This window comes from Mandrillus leucophaeus, unplaced genomic scaffold (assembly GCF_000951045.1).
Source record: "Mandrillus leucophaeus isolate KB7577 unplaced genomic scaffold, Mleu.le_1.0 Scaffold1, whole genome shotgun sequence".
NCBI classification, from domain to species: domain Eukaryota; kingdom Metazoa; phylum Chordata; class Mammalia; order Primates; family Cercopithecidae; genus Mandrillus; species Mandrillus leucophaeus.
Window position 1 is genome coordinate 4,838,849 of NW_012098097.1, and position 8,293 is coordinate 4,847,141.

The following is an 8,293-nucleotide window of genomic DNA, read 5'->3' on the forward strand; positions in this document are numbered from 1 at the left end:
AGGCACCTGCCACCACGCCCTACTAATTTTTTGTATTTTTAGTAGAGACGAGGTTTCACCATGTTGGCCAGGCTGGTCTCGAACTCCTAACTTTCAGGTGATACACCAGCCTCAGCCTCCCAAAGTGCTGGGATTACAGATGTGAGCCACCACACCTGGCCTGTATTTCCCTTTTAAAGTGGTCTATTGGACCAAAACAGTTTCTAGACACAATGACTACTGTGGAGCAGCTGTAGAATCTCTTTCCTGAGAGATGTGTCAGATCGCATGGGAGAGAATATTCCAGGGCATTGCTACTCAACGTGCACTCTGTGGACCAGGAGTATTGGCATCACCTGGAAACTTATTAGAGGTGGAGTCTCTCAAGCCCCACCCCAGAGCCAGGATTGGAATCTGCATTTTTACATGGTTTCCAGGGGATTTTATGAACATGAAAGTTTAAGCAATGCTGTTCTAGGAGAGCTGAGAAACACCGTGATTGGAAGTTGGAGAAATTAGGTGGTGTGCTGCCCGGCACACCTGCAGGGGGCGGGGGGCGGGGGGCTGCCACTCGTCTAGGTCCTGCTAACCCCTTGCAAATACTGGCAGCATCAGGAAGGGTGTTCAAAGAGGACACTCAACCATGATGATAATAATGACAAAAAGAAAAGAAATAAGGGAGGAAGAGGGAGAGAAACGAGATCCAGGTGGCAATGCCCCAGGGAGTTAAGGTCTAGAGACTGGATTCAATGATGTCTAGAGTGTGTTCAGCCCTGCCACTGCCACTCAGTCCACAGGTAGAGGAAGGAGGGGAAAGTTGTGGGCTGGGCTCTGAGCAACCCATGCACACGCTGTCACTTAAGCCTCACCAGATCCCTATCAGGGATGGCCATGCCTGTTGTATTAGTCTGTTCTCACATTGCTATAAGGAAATACCTGATACTGGGTAATTTATAGAGAGGTTTAATTGGCTTACGATTCGACAGGCAGTGCAGGAAGTATCATGCTGGCATCTGCTTGGCTTCAGGGGTGGCCTCAGGAAACCTATGATCATGGTGGAAAGCAAAGGGGGAGCAAACATTTGATACGGCCAGAGCAGGAGGAAGAGAGAGCAAGGAGGGAGGTGCTACACACTTTTAAACAACCAGATCGTACAAAAACTCACTCAGTATCATAAGAACAGCACCACGGGGATGGTGCTAAACCATTCATGAGAACTCCACCCCCACGATCCAATTACCTCCCACCAGGCCCCACCTCCAACACTGGGGATTACAATTTGACATGTGATTTGGGCAGGGACACAGATCCAAACCATCTGGTTTTCAAGGGGAAGTCAAGATAAGGAAGATCAGAGGACCTGTGCAGTTCCCACAATTACTCAAAAAAAAAAAAAAAAAACCTAGGAGATTTCTTATCCAGGTCTGGGAAGTCAAAGTTCACATTCTCCTCACCACAAAATGTGAGGGATGGGTTCATGGGAGATGATTACAGGAGCACCAGAATTTGGGAGTTTCAGAGGATTCCCAAATTCTGCCTTGTCCTTTGCACGACAGAGTAACCAAGCCACTCTGAAAGGATGTGGGAGACAGAGCTTTGGGACTACACACAGGGGCTCTGGACTCCAGTTGCCTAAACTGAAGCCCTGTCTCCACTCTTTGCTAGCTTCAGGCTCCCATCTATAAATTCTCTTTTTCTCCACTTCCTTGCCTGCAGAAGATGGAGATGAAACTGATATTCACCTCACTGAAATTTTGGAAGAATTAAATCAGATAAAACATTCAAAATTCTAAGCCCTGTGCCTGGTACATAATAAACACCCGGTCTTTTGGAAGAAGTACCAGTCCCTAGTCTTGGTCCGGTCAAATAATCTCTCTAATTGCTGCTCTGGAAAGGAGCATTTTAATTCCACAGCGAGACAATGTGGAGAAGTGGAATGCTATGAGAAATGTGGGTACAAAATGGGAAGGCGAAGGGCAGATGAAGCCCAGTTATTTATGTGATTGCAGGATGTTTGCAAAGACACACTCAAAATGCACACAAGTTGGCGTTTCCCCACAAGTGATGGCAGTGAGCCTGGGAAGGGTAATGTCGACATCAGAACCATCTGGCTGTGCCTGCAAATTCAGAAGCCAATCACCATTTCCACCCTCTGAACTCTCACCACCCTAGTCCTACATTTTTATACCAGAGACCCTGAGTCCCCCGGAAGGGGAAATAGTCTCTGTCCCATTTGCTGCCCATAAATAATACCCCACAAAGAGTGCTCACTTTAGAACCTTATCTTGCTTTGCAGTTACCTTAAGTGTAAAAGACAGGCGTGGAGAAGAGAAGCACGAGCTGAAAACCTGCAAACTTCTGTGCTGCCCTGGGCTCAAAGGTTTACAAAAGGAAGATCTGTTTTGAGAATATTTTCCTGTTCAAGAAGGGTAGTAGTGGTGATCATCAGAGGCGCCTTGGTGTGTCCTAGGCTTTTATTCCTGGGGTTCACAGGAATCCACGTAGAGTTCCCCTTCCTGCTCAACTGCTGCCCTCAAGAGCCAGCTAGCCTTGCTCAGGTCATTGCAATCAGGTGCCATAATTATTACTATTTGCAGGTGAGAAGACTGAGTCTTAAAGAGTTTCACCTACGTGCTCAAGATGGTACCTATAGTAAGTGATTGAGAACCAGGGTGAGAGCATGGGCTTCCAGAGCCTGGGTTTTAGCTGCAAGGCCAACCTTCATCCATGGCGGTGCAGGGGGACTATCACTGAGGTGGGGACTCACCAGACCTGTGTGGACATCTTGGTCTTGATGCTCACCTTTCTTCTGATACCAGTGTCCCCATTTTTCTCTGGAAAACCCAGTATCAGTCTTGCCGTGGAGGGCACCTGACCCATGCCTGGCCAGTCAGCACATTCCTCAGGCTGCCCTCTCTAGATTCATGGTTCATGAATCTAGAGAAGTGGCTCATTCTGCTGGACATGGGGGTGTGAGCCCAGGAGCCCAGAGGGAGAACCTGCCTGAGAATTAAACCAATGCGGAGAAGAGCAAAACCCAGAGATGTTGTGTCAGGTAGGAAGGCCATGCTAAGCTGAGGTAACAAATAAACACAATTATTGTTATTATTATTATTGTGTAGCTTAACATAATAAAGGTTTATTTCCCCCTCACATAAAGTCCAATGTGGGTCAGATGATTTTCCAGGGCAACTCTCTTCTGCTGTTCCTTAACTTGGGGGTTCAGGCGCTCTCCATCTGTAATGAGGCCATCTCAACATGTGGCTTTCAGAGTTCCTGAAGTGGGAAATAGAGACATAATACACTCATTTTATTGGCTAGAAGTTGTCATGTGACTTGCCTAAACTCAAAGAGACAGGGAAATATGGCCGTCCAACGTGGTCCAGAAGGTAAGAACTACTTAAGAATGAACCCCAAAGGTCTCCACCACAGATGGAGGCAAATAAAGTAGTTTAAATGATTTAACATGATTTAAATCTCTAGATCAAGCTGTGCCTGAAGGAGTTGTGGTAGTTCTTAAATGAGCCAATGGATTTCTTTTTTTTAAGTCTAGTTTAAGTTTAGCTTTTTTCTCACTTGCAATTGAACAAATCCCACTTGAAAGGAACATACCTAGTCCTCACTCCCTGGCTGACTCCAGCGTCTCCCTCCTCCCAGTCTAAACATCACCCACTATGGGCTTCTGCCCTTCTACTCACTAAGGAGAACTGCAACACACATAAGCATAAATGTTCTAGATTTTCCTAGGAACTGTCTTTTCAGCTGCTGTGAAGGCCAAACGGTACATGAGAGAGTAAGTCACTTAGGAGAAAATAAAAGTCCATGCTAAAGATAGCCTTCCATCTTGCAAGTGAGTAGGGTTCCCCTGAAGGAAAGCTAGGACTTCTGTAGAACGCCATAAAGTTAGCTTTCTGAGATACTTTGGAGAAAGTGGCCACATCTGTCCTTAGACTGGCAGCAGCAGCAAGAGTTGGCTTGACCTCCTAGGGACTTTACCTGAAGACTCTGGCTGGAGAGAGGAGACCTGGATTCTGGTTTAATCCTTGCCATTGACCAACTGGCTAACCTTGAGCAAGTCATTTAGCCTCCCTGGGCCTCAGTTTCCTCATCTGTAAAGTGAGTATGTTAAAGTAGCCAGGGTCTAATATCCCTGTCTCCTTTATGCCCTAGATTTCTGTAAGATCCCACTTCCACGTGCAGGTGCTCAGAATGTGGCTCAGCAATTGTCCTGCTGGTCACAACCAGCAGGAGTGAGTGTGCTGGTTGAAACCCTTCCCAGAACTTCCCATGCAGAGTGGCTGCACACTATGTACTAGCTGGGTAGACACTGGGTAGACAAAGGATCTCAGAAAGCTAACTTTATGGTGTTCTACAGCAGTCTATCTTTCCTTCAGGGAAATCCCATTCATTTGCAAGGTGGAAGGCTATTTTTAGCATGGACTTTTATTTTATCCTGAGTGACTTACTCTCATGTACCATTTGGCCTTCCCAGTGGCTGAAAATCATATTCAAAGAACATTGGACTGGAAGCCAGGAGACCTAAGCTCACATACCACTTGTTTCATTGCCTTTGACAAGTCCTTTAAATCTCTCTGGACTTAAGTTTCTCCATCTTTCATGTTCGAATGGTGATTTGTGCTTCCTTCAGAAGATCAAACAACCTTCTAGAGGCCTCTTTGGGCTTAGAGTCACGTGACATGGTTTGAGTTATCACTCTGACATCTTCTAGCTATGAGACCTTGAGCAAGTTGTAATCTCCCCACACCTTAAGGTCTGTAAATAAAAATACCAACCATTAACTTAACTGATGGCTTTCTCTGTGTTTCTCTACAACCTCATGACATAGGTACTATTATCAACTCTATGTTTCAATGTCCTTTAACCTCTCTAAGCTGCAGAGTCACAGAGCAGGTGGCAGACCCATATTCCAACCCAGAGATGTCTGGCCCTAGTCCCTGCTCCACACCACCCTCCCTGCTTCCCTGACATGGACAGTGAATGAGGATGGGTACAGAGAAGCCCCAAATGCTACAGAGGTGTCTCATTCAGGTTTGTATCACCGTTCATCCCTAGAAACATAATTAAAATATAGTATAGTCTCAGAGACCTTGTGATGAGTGAGTGATTAACGGGTGCGTAGATGGATAACAAAATAGATAAGTTATAAATGGAAAACAATATGGCGGTATGCAGGTGCCCAAATGTATGCGTTGATCCAGGTACCATCACAGCCATTCCATGGGAGTACCAGGGATATCGTGATCAGGTGCACTTGGGGTTGGGATACGGAAGTGGCCAAGTTGAAGGGGCCCAGACCACCACACACCAGAGGGGCTGGGGTTTCTTCCTCTATTCCTCCACCAGTGGCCCAGAAGGTCCAGACATGTGCCCAGAGTTAGAAAGTCATCTAATTAGAGCTCTGATGCTAAATCGCATGAGGGCCTTCCCTGGAGCTCAGGATAGAGGGTTGGGAATGAGGCATGCAGAGCTGGAGAAAAAGGGCTGTTCACCCATCACTCAGCCATCGGGGTCCCATGCCTGAAATGAAGGGGACTCCTCAGCTCTCTCAGGAAATGTCAGCAGCCAAAACGATGTCTTCCTTCTTGTGTTTTCACTCCTTCTGCATGCCCCTGTGGCCCAGGAATATATAGATTCATCCACCCAATTTTGAGTACCTGCTATGTGCCAGACACTGCTCAAAGGGTCTGGGATATCCTTAAATAAAAACAACCAAAAATCCCTGCCCAGGTTCACCTTGTGTCTGATCACAAGAGCAAACCCTGCCCAACCACTGCCAGAATTGGTATCATGGGGAGTCCTCTGCACTGACCATCTGATTATCTTGCCCTGAACAAAGGATCAGAGCACTGTTTAAATGCTGGCATGGGTCCTGGAATGAACTCACATCTCTGGAGAAGACCTTCAACATTGGAGAACCAGCTGGTGCCTTCTTCTAAAAGAAAGGCAGAGGTCTTGAACTTCGTGATTCCTTGCAAATCCCAGTCTAAGCCATTCAGCAGCAGGAAATATGTGCACCTGGTGAGGTCTCTGGCGTGGGTCTGCAAAACGAAGGAGGCAGGTTGATAGCCACCAGTTGTCCAAATGAATTCACTCAGTATAAATGCTGGGTACTGACTAAGTCCATGGCCCCTTGCTAGACGCTGAGACAGCCACTGAAGAAATGAGAGGCTGTTCCTACCCTCCATGAACTTCCAAATGAGCTGACAATCGGAGGGGCTGAAGAGGTTAGGAAAGCTGTTTGGTTAGGGGTAAAAAGAGGGATAGGATAGGCAGAGGGAAAAACCAGGACCAGGTTGGATGTAATACTGAGAACATGCACAGCCCAGGTATAGTAGCAGGGAGCTTATATTCATTCACTCACTCATTCGTCCATTTAGTCAATAAATATTTGTTCCATACCTCTTCTATCCCACTCTGCTAAGCTCTGCAAATAACTTGGTGAGCATATCCACATCATTTCTAAACTGATGGTCCCAGTGGGAGAGACATGCATTCATCAAATAATCACACATTATTTCTTTGAAGGAGAAATACAAGACATATCAAGAGAACCATGTATGTTTTTGTGTGTGTATGCATGCATGCACACATGTGGTGGTTAGAGACTGGTGGTAAGGAGACAGTTTCTGCAAAGGGAACAACTTTTGCAAGATGTCCTGAGATAGATAGGAATCTAGTCCAGTAGGTGGGCTGAAGAGAAGCAAACTAGAGGTGAGGGCAGGAATCAGCAGAGCCCAGGCTGATAGTACGGGTCAAGTCAAAGGTTTTGCTCTCGTCCTAAGGAAAGGGCAGCCAATAAAAGGTTTATGCAGCAAACAACTAGGCTGTGATTTGTGCTGGAGAGAAGATGTCATGCTGAGGGGTTGGGAGGTGAATTCACGTTTCCTTCATTTTATGAAGAATTTGCAAAACCTTTGAGCCAGAAAAGTTCATTTTCTGTTCTCTCAGAGGCAGTATAGCAGAATGGTTATGAATCCAGGATTTTACGGTGAAGATTCCAATCCTACTTTGGATAATCAATAATAAATTATGTCTAAGTCTCATGTTTCTCACAGGGCTTTTGTGGGCATTTAAATGCAAACATATGTACATGTGAGCAGTATCTCTAGCACTTATAAGCACCCAGCAATTTACAACTATTTTTCTTGGTTCTCCTTGCACCTTGAGTAAAGAGATGCTGAGCTGTATCATAAGTTTCAGTAGAGTTTGACCACTCTTAGGACCATCTTTCACTGAAGAACCTTTAGCCTATTGCTTTCTTGCTGAAGTTTAAATGTTTCCAGTTTCTTTTTGAGAACAGCTGGTCCCAATCTACCAAATAACCCCTTTGCACACTTGAATACCATTATTAAGATTCCCTTTGGCCATAAACATACGAAGAAGTGTTTAACATATGAAAAAAATGTTTAACCTCACCAGTAATCAAAGAAATTCAAATCAAAACAACAAAATGCAATTTTTGCCTATCAATTTGGTAACTTTTTAAAATGATAGTGCACAGTGCTGGTGAGAGTAGGGTAAGGTGGCAATTTCGTACATTGCTGGTGGGAACATAAATTGGTACAATCTTTCTGGAAAGCAATTTGGCAATATGTTATCAAGACCCTGAAAATTGTCCTTACCCTTTAACCCAGTAATTCCACTTCTGGGAATCTATCTCAAGGAAATAATCAAAGAATCGGACAAAAATTTCTGTTCATGCTGTTTGATATAGCAAACAATATTTTGAATTAGGAATAACCAAAAATTACCTAGAAGTCAAATGGTGTCGTGACATATATTAAAAAGTTATTAAAAGTCATGTTAACAAGGAATTTTCAAGGACATTTAAAATGGTCGCCAAAAACTGTAAAACACAAACATATAGAAGACACAAAGCTAAACATAGTAGGATTTTAATTATGTAATTATATATACTTTTAGTTTTGTATGTGCATAGAAACAGCTAAATGCAAACACAGCAAAATATTAACAGTTCTTACTAGAGGGTGATAGAATTAGGGGTGGCTCTTTATTTTCTACTTTACAATTATATAACCAAAAAATTGTTTAAGAGCTCACATGGCCTTATGTATTTTTCTAAGTAGTTCATCATGGTCCTGTTTCTGCCATAGCATCTTGCCCAGAATCGAAACAGCGAACTTTCAGTGGTTACAGTTTTCCTGGAAAGGGCCAGATAGCAGATATTTTAGGCTTTGCAGATCATACAGTCTTTGTTGCAACTTCTCAACTCTATTGTTGTATGGCAAAACCAGCCATAGATAATATGGCAGCCAATGGGCATGGCTGTGTT